We start from the raw sequence: 15569 nt of genomic DNA, 5'->3' as shown, positions 1-15569 counted from the left end.
CTATTTGGACATAAATTATGAACTTTATTGAACAAATCAAACATTTATTGTGGAACTTGGATTCTTTGGAGTGCATTCTGATGAAGATCATCAAAGGTAACGGAATATTTATGTTATTTCTGATTTATGTTGAGTCCAACATGGCGGATATATTTATTTGTTTTTTGAGTGCCGTTCTCAGATTATTGCACTTGTATTTTCATCAACATTTATGATGAGTATTTCTGTAAATTGATGTGTACTTGTATGTTTGAGGAATTTTAATTATGAGATTTCTGTTGTTTTGAATTTGGTGCCCTGCACTTTCACTGGCTGTTGTCATATCGGTCCCGTTAACGGGATTTCAGCCCTAAGAAGTTTAACTAATGCATCCAATTGGTGACTGGCCAATATGAAAAAAATACAAAAGTATACAATGGAATAAATACTGTGGTATTACTATATTTACAGTATTGTGTTGTTTTTTTAATTCAATAACTGTAGTACCTAACATCCGACTTGGACAACATTGTGTCTAACAATGAGTTATACATGAGGAGGGAATCCAGAGAAATGGTCAACAGTCACCCAAGGACCCCCCACACCCCAAGGATCCCCCACACTCCAGAAACCCCCCACACCCCAAGGATCCCCCACACCCCAACGATCCCCCACACTCCAGAAACCCCCCCACACCCCAAGGATCCCACACACCACCCAGACCCCACAGACTACCCGGACCCCCCACACCCCCCAGACACCCCACACTCCCAGGACCCCCCACACCCCCGGACCCCCACACTCCCCAGACCCCCACACCCCCAGACCCAACAGACCCCCCACACACCCCCGGACCCACACACCCCCCACACCCCCCAGACCCCCCACACTCCACATACCACACCACCACGCATTCTTAGTGAATTTGGTGATGTTTCCCCCCCATAGTTCAGAGAAATTAGTCGTTGAAGTTGTTAGGTTATTGTCCCATTCAACATCCTGGTACTAGTAGGTTCTGACATGTTTTACTGTTGCCTTTTGTAGGACCGCAGGTAAAAAATAAAATGTAAAAAATTATGGGGGGGGGCGAACTCAGTCGGGGTCTCTACTTACGGTTCAGCGTTAGCATAGTAGAAAACACAAGGTGCTATTTAGAAATGTGGTTCTACATCAGCAGTTTTCCTCTTGTTGTGTCAGACGCTGATAGACACTCAATTAGCCATGTCATCTAAAATGTTTTAGATTGGTGAGATGGCCAGCTATCTAAACCTGTAGTAATCACGGTCCAATTACTAGGGGCCCCCCATTGATTTTATTTATCACTCTCAGTCAGATATTATATTTAGAAAACTGCATTTCTCTCCACCCTGTGGCAACATGTGTAGAATTGCATGAGTTCCTCATGAGTTCAGATATTTTGTAGCCCCTACCCCCATCAGAGTGGCCCTCCCTGGGCTAGATCATGTGATCATGTGTCCCAGGGCAGCAGGGCAGAGTGGTGTGGTTAGCAGACATTGATGAGAAGTAGTGTAGTGGACCCTCTGGGGCAGCAGCTAAATGCAATGAGTTAATTAGAGTGAGAGATCAGGGCTGTGATCTGTGTTGAGACCAAGAAAAAGAGGTCCTTTGTAAAGAGGTCTGTTGTAAAAAGGTTATGTTGTAAAGAGGTTATGTTGTAAAGAGGTCTGTTGTAAAGAGGTCTGTTGTAAAGAGGTATGTTGTAAAGAGGTCTGTTGTAAAGAGGTCTGTTGTAAAGAGGTCTGTTGTAAAGAAGTCTGTTGTAAAGAGGTCTGTTGTAAAGAGGTTATGTTGTAAAGAGGTCTGTTGTAAAGAGGTCTTTTGTAAAGAGGTATGTTGTAAAGAGGTCTGTTGTAAAGAGGTCTGTTGTAAAGAGGTCTGTTGTAAAGAGGTCTGTTGTAAAGAGGTCTGTTGTAAAGAGGTATGTTGTAAAGAGGTTATGTTGTAAAGAGGTCTGTTGTAAAGAGGTCTGTTGTAAAGATGTCTGTTGTAAAGAGGTCTGTTGTAAAGGGGTCCGTAAAGAGGTCTGTTGTAAAGAGGTATGTTGTAAAGAGGTCTGTTGTAAAGAGGTCTGTTGTAAAGAAGTCTGTTGTAAAGAAGTCTGTTGTAAAGAAGTCTGTTGTAAAGAGGTCTGTTGTAAAGAGGTCTGTTGTAAAGAGGTCTGTTGTAAAGAGGTCTGTTGTAAAGAGGTCTGTTGTAAAGAGGTCTGTTGTAAAGAGGTCTGTTGTAAAGAGGTTATGTTGTAAAGAGGTCTGTTGTAAAGAAGTCTGTTGTAAAGAAGTCTGCGTTGTAAAGCGGTTCTGTTGTAAAGAGGTCTGTTGTAAAGAGGTCTGTTGTAAAGAGGTATGTTGTTAAGAGGTCTGTTGTAAAGAGGTCTGTTGTAAAGAGGTCTGTAAAGAGGTCTGTTGTAAAGAGGTCTGTTGTAAAGAGGTATGTTGTAAAGAGGTATGTTGTAAAGAGGTCTGTTGTAAAGAGGTCTGTTGTAAAGAGGTTATGTTGTAAAGCGGTCTGTTGTAAAGAGGTCTGTTGTAAAGAAGTCTGTTGTAAAGAGGTTATGTTGTAAAGCGGTCTGTTGTAAAGAGGTCTGTTGTAAAGAGGTCTGTTGTAAAGAGGTTATGTTGTTAAGAGGTCTGTTGTAAAGAGGTCTGTTGTAAAGAGGTCTGTAAAGAGGTCTGTTGTAAAGAAGTCTGTTGTAAAGAGGTCTGTTGTAAAGAGGTCTGTTGTAAAGAGGTCTGTTGTAAAGAGGTTATGTTGTTAAGAGGTCTGTTGTAAAGAGGTCTGTTGTAAAGAGGTCTGTTGTAAAGAGGTCTGTTGTAAAGAAGTCTGTTGTAAAGAGGTCTGTTGTAAAGAGGTCTGTTGTAAAGAGGTTATGTTGTTAAGAGGTCTGTTGTAAAGAGGTCTGTTGTAAAGAGGTCTGTAAAGAGGTCTGTTGTAAAGAAGTCTGTTGTAAAGAGGTCTGTTGTAAAGAGGTCTGTTGTAAAGAGGTCTGTTGTAAAGAGGTTATGTTGTTAAGAGGTCTGTTGTAAAGAGGTCTGTTGTAAAGAGGTCTGTTGTAAAGAGGTCTGTTGTAAAGAAGTCTGTTGTAAAGAGGTCTGTTGTAAGAGGTCTGTTGTAAAGAGGTCTGTTGTAAAGAGGTCTGTTGTAAAGAGGTCTGTTGTAAAGAGGTCTGTAAAGAGGTCTGTTGTAAAGAAGTCTGTTGTAAAGAAGTCTGTTGTAAAGAGGTCTGTTGTAAAGAGGTCTGTTGTAAAGAGGTTATGTTGTTAAGAGGTCTGTTGTAAAGAGGTCTGTTGTAAAGAGATTATGTTGTAAAGAGGTCTGTTGTAAAGAGGTATGTTGTAAAGAGGTCTGTTGTAAAGAGATTATGTTGTAAAGAGGTCTGTTGTAAAGAGATTATGTTGTTAAGAGGTCTGTTGTAAAGAGGTCCGTAAAGAGGTCTGTTGTAAAGAGGTCTGTTGTAAAGAGGTCTGTTGTAAAGAGATTATGTTGTTAAGAGGTCTGTTGTAAAGAGGTTATGTTGTAAAGAGGTCTGTTGTAAAGAGGTCTGTTGTAAAGAGGTCTGTTGTAAAGAGGTCTGTTGTAAAGAGATTATGTTGTAAAGAGGTCTGTTGTAAAGAGGTCTGTTGTAAAGATGTCTGTTGTAAAGAGGTCTGTTGTAAAGGGGTCCGTAAAGAGGTCTGTTGTAAAGAGGTCTGTTGTAAAGAGGTCTGTTGTAAAGAAGTCTGTTGTAAAGAAGTCTGTTGTAAAGAAGTCTGTTGTAAAGAAGTCTGTTGTAAAGAGGTCTGTTGTAAAGAGGTCTGTTGTAAAGAGGTCTGTTGTAAAGAGGTCTGTTGTAAAGAGGTCTGTTGTAAAGAGGTCTGTTGTAAAGAGGTCTGTTGTAAAGAAGTCTGTTGTAAAGAAGTCTGCGTTGTAAAGCGGTTCTGTTGTAAAGAGGTCTGTTGTAAAGAGGTCTGTTGTAAAGAGGTTATGTTGTTAAGAGGTCTGTTGTAAAGAGGTCTGTTGTAAAGAGGTCCGTAAAGAGGTCTGTTGTAAAGAGGTCTGTTGTAAAGAGGTCTGTTGTAAAGAGGTCTGTTGTAAAGAGGTCTGTTGTAAAGAGGTATGTTGTAAAGAGGTCTGTTGTAAAGAGGTCTGTTGTAAAGAGGTCTGTTGTAAAGAGGTCTGTTGTAAAGAGGTCTGTTGTAAAGCGGTCTGTTGTAAAGAGGTCTGTTGTAAAGGGGTCTGTTGTAAAGAGGTCTGTTGTAAAGAGGTCTGTTGTAAAGAGGTTATGTTGTAAAGAGGTCTGTTGTAAAGAGGTCTGTTGTAAAGAGGTCTGTTGTAAAGAGGTATGTTGTAAAGAAGTCTGTTGTAAAGAGGTCTGTTGTAAAGAGGTCTGTTGTAAAGAGGTCTGTTGTAAAGAGGTCTGTTGTAAAGGGGTCTGTTGTAAAGAGGTCTGTTGTAAAGAGGTCTGTTGTAAAGAAGTCTGTTGTAAAGAGGTCTGTTGTAAAGAGGTCTGTTGTAAAGAGGTCTGTTGTAAAGAAGTCTGTTGTAAAGAGGTCTGTTGTAAGAGGTCTGTTGTAAAGAGGTCTGTTGTAAAGAGGTTATGTTGTTAAGAGGTCTGTTGTAAAGAGGTCTGTTGTAAAGAGGTCTGTTGTAAAGAAGTCTGTTGTAAAGAAGTCTGTTGTAAAGAGGTCTGTTGTAAAGAGGTCTGTTGTAAAGAGGTTATGTTGTTAAGAGGTCTGTTGTAAAGAGGTTATGTTGTAAAGAGATCTGTTGTTAAGAGGTCTGTTGTAAAGAGGTCCGTAAAGAGGTCTGTTGTAAAGAGGTCTGTTGTAAAGAGGTCTGTTGTAAAGAGATTATGTTGTAAAGAGGTCTGTTGTAAAGAGGTCTGTTGTAAAGAGATTATGTTGTTAAGAGGTCTGTTGTAAAGAGGTTATGTTGTAAAGAGGTCTGTTGTAAATAGGTCTGTTGTAAAGAGGTTATGTTGTAAAGAGATCTGTTGTTAAGAGGTCCGTAAAGAGGTCTGTTGTAAAGAGGTCTGTTGTAAAGAGGTCTGTTGTAAAGAGGTCTGTTGTAAAGAGATTATGTTGTAAAGAGGTCTGTTGTAAAGAGGTCTGTTGTAAAGATGTCTGTTGTAAAGAGGTCTGTTGTAAAGGGGTCCGTAAAGAGGTCTGTTGTAAAGAGGTATGTTGTAAAGAGGTCTGTTGTAAAGAGGTCTGTTGTAAAGAAGTCTGTTGTAAAGAAGTCTGTTGTAAAGAAGTCTGTTGTAAAGAAGTCTGTTGTAAAGAGGTCTGTTGTAAAGAGGTCTGTTGTAAAGAGGTCTGTTGTAAAGAGGTCTGTTGTAAAGAGGTCTGTTGTAAAGAGGTCTGTTGTAAAGAAGTCTGTTGTAAAGAAGTCTGCGTTGTAAAGCGGTTCTGTTGTAAAGAGGTCTGTTGTAAAGAGGTCTGTTGTAAAGAGGTTATGTTGTTAAGAGGTCTGTTGTAAAGAGGTCTGTTGTAAAGAGGTCCGTAAAGAGGTATGTTGTAAAGAGGTCTGTTGTAAAGAGGTCTGTTGTAAAGAGGTTATGTTATAAAGCGGTCTGTTGTAAAGAGGTCTGTTGTAAAGAGGTCTGTTGTAAAGAGGTCTGTTGTAAAGAAGTCTGTTGTAAAGAGGTTATGTTGTAAAGCGGTCTGTTGTAAAGAGGTCTGTTGTAAAGAGGTCTGTTGTAAAGAGGTTATGTTGTTAAGAGGTCTGTTGTAAAGAGGTCTGTTGTAAAGAGGTCTGTTGTAAAGAGGTATGTTGTAAAGAAGTCTGTTGTAAAGAGGTCTGTTGTAAAGAGGTCTGTTGTAAAGAGGTTATGTTGTTAAGAGGTCTGTTGTAAAGAGGTCTGTTGTAAAGAGGTCTGTAAAGAGGTCTGTTGTAAAGAGGTCTGTTGTAAAGAGGTCTGTTGTAAAGAGGTCTGTTGTAAAGAGGTTATGTTGTTAAGAGGTCTGTTGTAAAGAGGTCTGTTGTAAAGAGGTCTGTTGTAAAGAGGTCTGTTGTAAAGAAGTCTGTTGTAAAGAGGTCTGTTGTAAGAGGTCTGTTGTAAAGAGGTCTGTTGTAAAGAGGTTATGTTGTTAAGAGGTCTGTTGTAAAGAGGTCTGTTGTAAAGAGGTCTGTAAAGAGGTCTGTTGTAAAGAAGTCTGTTGTAAAGAAGTCTGTTGTAAAGAGGTCTGTTGTAAAGAGGTCTGTTGTAAAGAGGTTATGTTGTTAAGAGGTCTGTTGTAAAGAGGTTATGTTGTAAAGAGATCTGTTGTTAAGAGGTCTGTTGTAAAGAGGTCCGTAAAGAGGTCTGTTGTAAAGAGGTCTGTTGTAAAGAGGTCTGTTGTAAAGAGGTCTGTTGTAAAGAGGTCTGTTGTAAAGAGATTATGTTGTAAAGAGGTCTGTTGTAAAGAGGTCTGTTGTAAAGACATTATGTTGTAAAGAGGTCTGTTGTAAAGAGGTCTGTTGTAAAGAGGTCTGTTGTAAAGAGGTCTGTTGTAAAGAGGTCCTGTTGTAAAGAGGTCCTGTTGTAAAGAAGTCTGCGTTGTAAAGAGGTCCGTAAAGAGGTCCGTAAAGAGGTCCGTAAAGAGGTCCGTAAAGAGGTCCGTAAAGAGGTCCGTAAAGAGGTCCGTAAAGAGGTCCGTAAAGAGGTCTGTAAAGAGGTCCGTAAAGAGGTCCGTAAAGAGGTCTGTAAAGAGGTCCGTAAAGAGGTCCGTAAAGAGGTCTGTAAAGAGGTCTGTAAAGAGGTCCGTGTGGTTAACACTATTTGGTTAGTACTGTGTGGTTAATACTGTGGGGAGTTGTTAGTCAGGACATTGAACTGTGGGGAGGGGTTAGTCAGGACATTGAACTGTGGGGGAGGGGTTATTGAACTGTGGGGGAGGGGTTAGTCAGGACATTGAACTGTGGGGGAGGGGTTAGTCAGGACATTGAACTGTGGGGGAGGGGTTAGTCAGGACATTGAACTGTGGGGGAGGGGTTAGTCAGGACATTGAACTGTGGGGGTCAGGGGACATTGAGTCAGGACATTGAACTGTGGGGGAGGGGTTAGTCAGGACATTGAACTGTGGGGAGGGGTTAGTCAGGACATTGAACTGTGGGGAGGGGTTAGTCAGGACATTGAACTGGGGGGGGGGGTTAGTCAGGACATTGAACTGGGGGGAGGGGTTAGTCAGGACAGGAAACTGTGGGGGAGGGGTTAGTCAGGACATTGAACTGGGGGGTTGTTAGTCAGGACAGGAAACTGTGGGGGAGGGGTTAGTCAGGACATTGAACTGTGGGGAGGGGTTAGTCAGGACATTGAACTGTGGGGAGGGGTTAGTCAGGACATTGAACTGTGGGGAGGGGTTAGTCAGGACATTGAACTGTGGGGAGGGGTTAGTCAGGACATTGAACTGTGGGGAGTTGTTAGTCAGGACATAGAACTGTGGGGAGGGGTTAGTCAGGACATTGAACTGTGGGGGAGGGGTTAGTCAGGACATTGAGATGTGGGGAGGGGTTAGTCAGGACATTGAGCTGTGGGGGAGGGGTTAGTCAGGACATTGAACTGTGGGGGAGGGGTTAGTCAGGACATTGAACTGTGGGGGAGGGGTTAGTCAGGACATTGAACAGGGTTAGTCAGGACATTGAACTGTGGGGAGGGGTTAGTCAGGACATTGAACTGTGGGGAAGGGTTGAACTGTGGGGGAGGGGTTAGTCAGGACATTGAACTGTGGGGGAGGGGTTAGTCAGGACATTGAACTGGGGGGAGGGGTTAGTCAGGACATTGAACTGTGGGGGAGGGGTTAGTCAGGACATTGAACTGTGGGGAGGGGTTAGTTGAACTGTGGGGAGGACATTGAACTGTGGGGGAGGGGTTAGTCAGGACATTGAACTGTGGGGGAGGGGTTAGTCAGGACATTGAACTGTGGGGAGGGGTTAGTCAGGACATTGAACTGTGGGGAGGGGTTAGTCAGGACATTGAACTGTGGGGAGGGGTTAGTCAGGACATTGAACTGTGGGGGAGGGGTTAGTCAGGACATTGAACTGTGGGGAGGGGTTAGGGACATTGAACTTAGTCAGGACATTGAACTGTGGGGAGGGGTTAGTCAGGACATTGAACTGTGGGGGAGGGGTTAGTCAGGACATTGAACTGTGGGGAGGGTTAGTCAGGACATTGAACTGTGGGGGAGGGGTTAGTCAGGACATTGAACTGTGGGGAGGGGTTAGTCAGGACATTGAACTGTGGGGAAGGGTTAGTCAGGACATTGAACTGTGGGGAGTTGTTAGTCAGGACATTGAACTGTGGGGAGGGGTTAGTCAGGACATTGAACTGTGGGGGAGGGGTTAGTCAGGACATTGAGATGTGGGGGAGGGGTTAGTCAGGACATTGAACTGGGGGGGTTAGTCAGGACAGGAAACTGTGGGGGAGGGGTTAGTCAGGACATTGAACTGTGGGGGAGGGGTTAGTCAGGACATTGAACTGTGGGGAGGGGGTTAGTCAGGACATTGAACTGTGGGGGAGGGGTTAGTCAGGACATTGAACTGTGGGGAGGGGTTAGTCAGGACATTGAACTGTGGGGAAGGGTTAGTCAGGACATTGAACTGTGGGGAGTTGTTAGTCAGGACATTGAACTGTGGGGAGGGGTTAGTCAGGACATTGAACTGTGGGGGAGGGGTTAGTCAGGACATTGAGATGTGGGGGAGGGGTTAGTCAGGACATTGAGCTGTGGGGGAGGGGTTAGTCAGGACATTGAACTGTGGGGGAGGGGTTAGTCAGGACATTGAACTGTGGGGGAGGGGTTAGTCAGGACATTGAACTGTGGGGAGGGGTGGGGAGGGGTTAGTCAGGACATTGAACTGTGGGGAGGGGTTAGTCAGGACATTGAACTGTGGGGGAGGGGTTAGTCAGGACATTGAACTGTGGGGGAGGGGTTAGTCAGGACATTGAACTGTGGGGAGGGGGGTTAGTCAGGACATTGAACTGTGGGGGAGGGGTTAGTCAGGACAGGAAACTGTGGGGGAGGGGTTAGTCAGGACATTGAACTGTGGGGAGGGGTTAGTCAGGAACTGTGGGGAGGGGTTAGTCAGGACATTGAACTGTGGGGGAGGTTTAGTCAGGACATTGAACTGTGGGGAGGGGTTAGTCAGGACATTGAACTGTGGGGAGAGGGGTTAGTCAGGACATTGAACTGTTGGGAGTTGTTAGTCAGGACATTGAACTGTGGGGAGGGGTTAGTCAGGACATTGAACTGTGGGGGAGGGGTTAGTCAGGACATTGAACTGTGGGGAGGGGTTAGTCAGGACATTGAACTGTGGGGGAGGGGTTAGTCAGGACATTGAACTGTGGGGGAGGGGTTAGTCAGGACATTGAGGGGTTAGTCAGGACATTGAACTGTGGGGGAGGGGTTAGTCAGGACATTGAACTGTGGGGGAGGGGTTAGTCAGGACATTGAACTGTGGGGGAGGGGTTAGTCAGGACATTGAACTGTGGGGGAGGGGTTAGTCAGGGCATTGAACTGTGGGGGAGGGGTTAGTCAGGACATTGAATTGGGGGGGGGTTAGTCAGGACAGGAAACTGTGGGGGAGGGGTTAGTCAGGACATTGAACTGTGGGGGGGGGACATTGAACTGTGGGGAGGGGTTAGTCAGGACAGGAAACTGTGGGGGAGGGGTTAGTCAGGACATTGAACTGTGGGGGAGGGGTTAGTCAGGACATTGAACTGTGGGGGAGGGGTTAGTCAGGACATTGAACTGTGGGGGAGGGGTTAGTCAGGACATTGAACTGTGGGGGAGGGGTTAGTCAGGACATTGAACTGTGGGGAGGGGTTAGTCAGGACATTGAACTGTGGGGAAGGGTTAGTCAGGACATTGAACTGTGGGGAGTTGTTAGTCAGGACATTGAACTGTGGGGAGGGGTTAGTCAGGACATTGAACTGTGGGGGAGGGGTTAGTCAGGACATTGAGATGTGGGGGAGGGGTTAGTCAGGACATTGAACTGTGGGGGGGGTTAGTCAGGACATTGAACTGTGGGGGAGGGGTTAGTCAGGACATTGAACTGTGGGGGAGGGGTTAGTCAGGACATTGAACTGTGGGGAGGGGTTAGTCAGGACATTGAACTGTGGGGGAGGGGACATTGAACTGTGGGGAGGGGTTAGTCAGGACATTGAACTGTGGGGGAGGGGTTAGTCAGGACATTGAACTGTGGGGAGGGTTAGTCAGGACATTGAACTGTGGGGGTTAGTCAGGACATTGAACTGTAGTCAGGACATTGAACTGTGGGGAGGGGTTAGTCAGGACATTGAACTGTGGGGGAGGGGTTAGTCAGGACATTGAGATGTGGGGGAGGGTTAGTCAGGACATTGAACTGTGGGGGAGGGGACATTGAACTGTGGGGGAGTCAGGACATTGAACTGTGGGGGAGGGGTTAGTTAGTCAGGACATTGAACTGTGGGGGAGGGGTTAGTCAGGACATTGAACTGTGGGGGAGGGGTTAGTCAGGACATTGAACTGGGGGGAGGGTTAGTCAGGACATTGAACTGTGGGGAGGGGTTAGTCAGGACATTGAACTGTGGGGGAGGGGTTAGTCAGGACAGGAAACTGTGGGGGAGGGGTTAGTCAGGACATTGAACTGTGGGGAGGGGTTAGTCAGGACATTGAACTGTGGGGAGGGGTTAGTCAGGACATTGAACTGTGGGGGAGGGGTTAGTCAGGACATTGAACTGTGGGGAGGGGTTAGTCAGGACATTGAACTGTGGGGAGGGGTTAGTCAGGACATTGAACTGTGGGGAGTTGTTAGTCAGGACATTGAACTGTGGGGAGGGGTTAGTCAGGACATTAAACTGTGGGGGAGGGGTTAGTCAGGACATTGAGATGTGGGGGAGGGGTTAGTCAGGACATTGAACTGTGGGGGAGGGGTTAGTCAGGACATTGAACTGTGGGGGAGGGGTTAGTCAGGACATTGAACTGTGGGAGAGGGGTTAGTCAGGACATTGAACTGTGTGGGAGGGGTTAGTCAGGACATTGAACTGTGGGGAGGGGTTAGTCAGGACATTGAACTGTGGGGGAGGGGTTAGTCAGGACATTGAACTGTGGGGAGGGGTTAGTCAGGACATTGAACTGTGGGGGAGTGGTTAGTCAGGACATTGAACTGTGGGGGAGGGGTTAGTCAGGACATTGAACTGTGGGGGAGGGGTCAGGACATTGAACTGTGGGGGAGGGGTTAGTCAGGACATTGAACTGTGGGGGAGGGGTTAGTCAGGACATTGAACTGGGGGGGGGTTAGTCAGGACAGGAAACTGTGGGGGAGGGGTTAGTCAGGACATTGAACTGTGGGGGGGGGGGTTTAGTCAGGACAGGAAACTGTGGGGGAGGGGTTAGTCAGGACATTGAACTGTGGGGGAGGGGTTAGTCAGGACATTGAACTGTGGGGGGGGTTAGTCAGGACATTGAACTGTGGGGAGGGGTTAGTCAGGACATTGAACTGTGGGGAGGGGTTAGTCAGGACATTGAACTGTGGTGGAGGGGTTAGTCAGGACATTGAACTGTGGGGAGGGGTTAGTCAGGACATTGAACTGTGGGGGAGGGGTTAGTCAGGACATTGAACTGTGGGGGAGGGGTTAGTCAGGACATTGAACTGTGGGGGAGGGGTTAGTCAGGACATTGAACTGTGGGGGAGGGGTTAGTCAGGACATTGAACTGTGGGGAGGGTTAGTCAGGACATTGAACGGTGGGGGAGGGGTAAGTCAGGACATTGAACTGTGGGGGAGGGGTTAGTCAGGACATTGAACTGTGGGGAGGGGTTAGTCAGGACATTGAACTGTGGGGGAGGGGGGGGAGGGGTTAGTCAGGACATTGAACTGTGGGGGAGGGGTTAGTCAGGACATTGAACTGGGGGGAGGGGTTAGTCAGGACATTGAACTGTGGGGAGGGGTTAGTCAGGACATTGAACTGTGGGGGAGGGGTTAGTCAGGACAGGAAACTGTGGGGGAGGGGTTAGTCAGGACATTGAACTGTGGGGAGGGGTTAGTCAGGACATTGAACTGTGGGGAGGGGTTAGTCAGGACATTGAACTGTGGGGGAGGGGTTAGTCAGGACATTGAACTGTGGGGAGGGGTTAGTCAGGACATTGAACTGTGGGGAGGGGTTAGTCAGGACATTGAACTGTGGGGAGTTGTTAGTCAGGACATTGAACTGTGGGGAGGGGTTAGTCAGGACATTAAACTGTGGGGGAGGGGTTAGTCAGGACATTGAGATGTGGGGGAGGGGTTAGTCAGGACATTGAACTGTGGGGGAGGGGTAAGTCAGGACATTGAACTGTGGGGGAGGGGATAGTCAGGACATTGAACTGTGGGAGAGGGGAACTTAGTCAGGACATTGAACTGTGGGGGGAGGGGTTAGTCAGGACATTGAACTGTGGGGGAGGGGTTAGTCAGGACATTGAACTGTGGGGAGGGGTTAGTCAGGACATTGAACTGTGGGGGAGGGGTTAGTCAGGACATTGAACTGTGGGAAGGGGTTAGTCAGGACATTGAACTGTGGGGGAGTGGTTAGTCAGGACATTGAACTGTGGGGGAGGGGTTAGTCAGGACATTGAACTGTGGGGGAGGGGGTTAGTCAGGACATTGAACTGTGGGGGAGGGGTTAGTCAGGACATTGAACTGTGGGGGAGGGGTTAGTCAGGACATTGAATTGGGGGGGGGTTAGTCAGGACAGGAAACTGTGGGGAGGGGTTAGTCAGGACATTGAACTGTGGGGGGGTTTAGTCAGGACATTGAAACTGTGGGGGAGGGGTTAGTCAGGACATTGAACTGTGGGGGAGGGGTTAGTCAGGACATTGAACTGTGGGGGAGGAGGGGTTAGTCAGGACATTGAACTGTGGGGGAGGGGTTAGTCAGGACATTGAACTGTGGGGGGGGGTTAGGGGTTAGTCAGGACATTGAACTGTGGGGAAGTGGTTAGTCAGGACATTGAACTGTGGGGGAGGGGTTAGTCAGGACATTGAACTGTGGGGGAGGGGTTAGTCAGGACATTGAACTGTGGGGAGGGGTTAGTCAGGACATTGAACTGTGGGAGAGGGGTTAGTCAGGACATTGAACTGTGGGGAACTGTGGGGGAGGGGTTAGTCAGGACATTGAACTGTGGGGAGGGGTTAGTCAGGACATTGAACTGTGGTGAGGGGTTAGTCAGGACATTGAACTGTGGGGAGTTGTTAGTCAGGACATTGAACTGTGGGGAGGGGTTAGTCAGGACATTGAATTGTGGGGGAGGGGTTAGTCAGGACATTGAGATGTGGGGGGGGGGTTAGTCAGGACATTGAGCTGTGGGGGAGGGGTTAGTCAGGACATTGAACTGTGGGGGAGGGGTTAGTCAGGACATTGAACTGTGGGGGAGGGGTTAGTCAGGACATTGAACTGTGGGGAGTTGTTAGTCAGGACATTGAACTGTGGGGAGGGGTTAGTCAGGACATTGAACTGTGGGGGAGGGGTTAGTCAGGACATTGAGATGTGGGGGAGGGGTTAGTCAGGACATTGAGCTGTGGGGGAGGGGTTAGTCAGGACATTGAACTGTGGGGGAGGGGTTAGTCAGGACATTGAACTGGGGTGGGGGGGTTAGTTAGGACAGGAAACTGTGGGGGAGGGGTTAGTCAGGACATTGAACTGTGGGGGAGGGGTTAGTCAGGACATTGAACTGGGGTGGGTGGGGTTAGTCAGGACAGGAAACTGTGGGGGAGGGGTTCGGCGGGACAGTAAGTATAATTCAACACTTTGAATCACTAACCAGAGAGCAAGGGGAGTTTGGAAGGTCCACAGGGCTGCTGGAGTCCACAGAAACACACACACACGCACACACACACACACACACACGCACACACACTGCACTACACACACACACACACAATTAGAGTCCAGGCAGCTCTACACATCTACACACACGGAAGATGTTGAGGGCTGTCTGTACTAGCTACGTCACTTCATCATCAAAATCTGTGTGTGTGTGTGTGTGTGTGTGTGTGTGTGTGTGTGTGTGTGTGTGTGTGTGTGGTGTGTGTGTGTGTGTGTGTGGTGTGTTTGTGTGTGTGTGTGTGTGTGGTGCAGTGTGTGGTTAAGAGACCTCAATATGGTACCTTCCAGAGGAGAGTTGTCTATGAGCTGTCTAGGAGCTGTCTAGGAGCTGTCCAGGAGTTGTCTAAGAGTTGTGTAGGAGCTGTTTAGGAGTTGTCTAGGAGCTGTCCAGGAGTTGTCTAGGAGTTGTCTAGGAGCTGTCTAGGAGTTGTCTAGGAGTTGTCTAGGAGCTGTCTAGGAGTTGTCTAGGAGTTGTCTAGGAGTTGTCTCGGAGCTGTCTCGGAGCTGTCTAGGAGTTGTGTAGGAGCTGTCTAGGAGTTGTCTCGGAGCTGTGTAGGAGCTGTCTAGGAGCTGTCTAGGAGTTGTCTAGGAGTTGTCTCGGAGCTGTCTCGGAGCTGTCTAGGAGTTGTGTAGGAGCTGTCTAGGAGTTGTCTAGGAGCTGTCTAGGAGCTGTCTAGGAGCTGTCTAGGAGCTGTCTAGGAGTCTGTGTCTAGGCTGTCTAGGAGCTGTCTAGGAGCTGTCTATGGCTGTCTATGCTGTCTAGGAGCTGTCTAGGAGCTGTCTAGTTGTGTCTAGGAGCTGTCTTGTCTAGGAGCTGTCTAGGAGCTGTCTAGGAGCTGTCTAGGAGTTGTCTAGGAGCTGTCTAGGAGTTGTCTAGGAGTTGTCTAGGAGTTGTCTCGGAGCTGTCTCGGAGCTGTCTCGGAGCTGTCTCGGAGCTGTCTAGGAGTTGTCTAGGAGTTGTCTCGGAGCTGTCTCGGAGCTGTCTAGGAGTTGTGTAGGAGCTGTCTAGGAGTTGTCTCGGAGCTGTGTAGGAGCTGTCTAGGAGCTGTCTAGGAGCTGTCTAGGAGCTGTCTAGGAGTTGTCTCGGAGCTGTCTCGGAGCTGTCTAGGAGTTGTGTAGGAGCTGTCTAGGAGTTGTCTAGGAGCTGTCTAGGAGCTGTCTAGGAGCTGTCTAGGAGCTGTCTAGGAGTTGTCTCGGAGCTGTCTGGGATCTGTCTAAGAGCTGTCTAGGAGCTGTCTAGGAGCTGTCTAGGAGCTGTCTAGGAGCTGTCTAGGAGTTGTCTAGGAGTTGTCTCGGAGCTGTCTCGGAGCTGTCTCGGAGCTGTCTAGGAGTTGTGTAGGAGCTGTCTAGGAGTTGTCTAGGAGCTGTCTAGGAGCTGTCTAGGAGCTGTCTAGGAGTTGTCTCGGAGCTGTCTGGGATCTGTCTAAGAGCTGTCTAGGAGCTGTCTAGGAGCTGTCTAGGAGCTGTCTAGGAGCTGTCTAGGAGTTGTCTAGGAGTTGTCTCGGAGCTGTCTAGGAGTTGTCTAGGAGTTGTCTCGGAGCTGTCTGGGATCTGTCTAAGAGCTGTCCTTCAACTCTCTCTCACACACACACAAGCATACACACACCATCTCTCCATATATTATAAGGAACATCTGACAATCAGGCGGTGGGCTGAACACATGTCCATTCACAATCGCTACAATACATAAGCTAAACAGACATTTAGTTCTGACAACTGGAATCACATGGAATCCTCTAATGCTGAGAAATGCACACACACACACACACACACACAC

At 47.6% G+C, this 15569-nt stretch overlaps 1 long non-coding RNA gene across 1 annotated transcript in view; it reads left to right on the top strand.

Annotated features, from left to right (window-relative positions):
* LOC135538622 (uncharacterized) overlaps positions 1-15569 on the top strand; it is a 67772-nt gene that overhangs the window by 46125 nt on the left and 6078 nt on the right. The window lies entirely within an intron of this gene.

This window comes from Oncorhynchus masou, unplaced genomic scaffold (assembly GCF_036934945.1).
Source record: "Oncorhynchus masou masou isolate Uvic2021 unplaced genomic scaffold, UVic_Omas_1.1 unplaced_scaffold_991, whole genome shotgun sequence".
NCBI classification, from domain to species: Eukaryota; Metazoa; Chordata; class Actinopteri; order Salmoniformes; family Salmonidae; genus Oncorhynchus; species Oncorhynchus masou.
This window is presented reverse-complemented; position numbering and strand designations above follow the sequence as displayed.